Here is a 2,516-nt window from a genome sequence, read left to right on the forward strand (position 1 = left end):
AATTCTCTTTCACACAGCTTCAGTCTACGAAATCCACTCACACGGTTTTAATCAGCCCTGGGTTGTAACAGAAGAAACTTACCCAAGGTACCATGCAGTGGAACTGAAACCGAGACCACGCAGTTTCGAAGCGAGCTTCTGAAACACGCCGCCAACGATCCCTCATACCCTCATTCAGCTTCTCGTGTGTCGCTTATGCTCTTGGGAAGGGCATATACGTCACAACTTCTCATTGACTCTTCTTGGAAAATTTTCAGTTATTGTAAAAGAGAAAGACAGTTTAACACCGTTGAATTGGAGGTATGAGTCATAGATAGGATTAAGTGAATCTGAGGCGTTCATGCCTAATCGTTATCATTTCACTTAAGACAATGACACTCTTGACAGCCAATGAGAGAGTTTCTATGTGGTCGTTCGAAGTGATGGATATAGCAGTCAAATTCCCCTCGTTCTATATAACATTGAAAAGAAATGATGGCCACAGCTGGAACGCCTTAGATCGTATATCTGCTAGACCAAGGCGGACTTGGGCCTAAATAACGAAAACGCCCTTGAGGAAGGCATGAATATCCTGTACCCCCCACCCATGAATTAAGCCGTAACTAGAGAGACTAATGAATTGTGCTCATCAATGTCTCATTAACAAAATACGTAAATGTCACGTCCACAGTGACGTCAGTCTTTTTGTTTATCTTATTTCTTGCTTTCTTTTTAATTTTTATTTTGAGTTTTATTTCGATTTTATTTATATATTACGGATTCATCATCCAGTATATAGGGATGGTCATTTCTCTTCGCACAACTGGTACAAGAACAATAAGATAACGTTTATTAACAGCTGTAAATATTCACTGTCGGTTGACATGGCGGAATACACACGAAACAATACACCGACATTGAACTGAGGAGTTTTGTGTGTTTTTTGCGAAGTGCACCTTCTTTTTATAATATTTCAATGTTGCTGCACTTCGGGAGGGTCATGTTGCGGAATAAAACACACGCACTGACTGTATTTCTTTTCAGTTTTAGTATCGGTAATTGTCATCGAGCAATACCACTTTATCTTTTAAGGTACTTCTCTTAATGTGGCGCAGGAGGTTGATAGGAACATACTATTGTATTGTGTGTGTGTGTGAGAGAGAGAGAGAGAGAGAGAGTGTGTGTGTGTGTGTGTGTGTGTGTGTGTGTGTGTGTATGTGTGTGTGCGTGCGTGTTTGCATGCGTGCGTAAGGATGTATAGGTCTGAGCTTGTATGTGTGTCTGCTTTTGTGTCTGTGTGAAGAGATATGCATATGTCTATATACGTAGCTACTTATGTGGATGTATATACCTCGATAACTCTGTGTGTGTGTGTATTCAGGCATATTATATCACAGAAATTGCTTTTGCGTGTACACACACACACACACAATTTCTGAGATATAATATACTTGAATATAATATTGTATCATAATAAACTTATTCAGAGAGAAGCACATTAATTTTATTGCGCAATTAGCTTTATTAATAACGTTACAAATGTAAGGATGTTAATATTTGAATGGATGTTAATACTTGCGTAATTGCTCTGTCCTCTCCATTCACCAATTCTATTTCGATTCACACCTCTTCATCCACCTCCTTCCTCCCCTCTCTCTCTCTCTCCCCCAACACACACATTTATATTTATGTGCATGTTCATATATATATACATATGTGTATGTGTGAACGTCATTGTGTTCCTGAATATTCCTGTCCTACTCACGGAACAATGTGGCCACTGTGAAGAGTTCACTGTACAATTGCAAGCCGCATGTCTGCCCATAGCTATTCATCTTCAGAACTCGTGTACTTTCAAGATCGTTGACTCAACGGGTGGGTGTTCAGGCATTCATGCTATCCTCTCGCTTCCTCATACGCTTCTATGTATGTATTTAGCTGGGTGCGTGTTCATATATAGGTGAGTGTATTTTTCTCTCAACAATCGGCAGCAGTGTTGGTTTGTTTGTGTAACATAGTGGTTCGGCAATAAGTAACCGATAAATCCAGATTTTTAAAAAGTCTTAGGCTTGGTTTGATCGAATAAACTCTGCAGAACATACCCGCGATCAAATAATTGAAACAAGGAAAAGAACATGTGTTACTCTCTTCAATTGGCATCGAGTTAATACTCTAACTCAATATGTCTGACGTGTGTGTGTGTGTATGTTTCTCTCCAATGTAGCCATATTTCCTTTATGCTGTGTATTTCAGCTCTTTTCATTTTTTTAATTCTCAGGTATGGAATCATAGCACCGACTACCTGTTCAATCATTGAATACTCTCAGTGATTAAATAGGTCATTTAAATGGACTAAAATTGTCCTGTATCGGCTTTGTGTGTGTGTGTGTTTGATCAGGCGTGGCTGTGTGGTAAGAAAAGCTTGCTTCCCAACCACATAGTTGCGGGTTCAGTCCCACTGCGTGGCACCTTAGATAAGTGTCTTCTACTATAGCCTCGGGCCGACCAAAACCTTGTGAGTGGATTTAATAGACGGA

This window comes from Octopus bimaculoides, chromosome 3, assembly GCF_001194135.2.
Source record: "Octopus bimaculoides isolate UCB-OBI-ISO-001 chromosome 3, ASM119413v2, whole genome shotgun sequence".
Classification (NCBI taxonomy): Eukaryota; Metazoa; Mollusca; class Cephalopoda; order Octopoda; family Octopodidae; genus Octopus; species Octopus bimaculoides.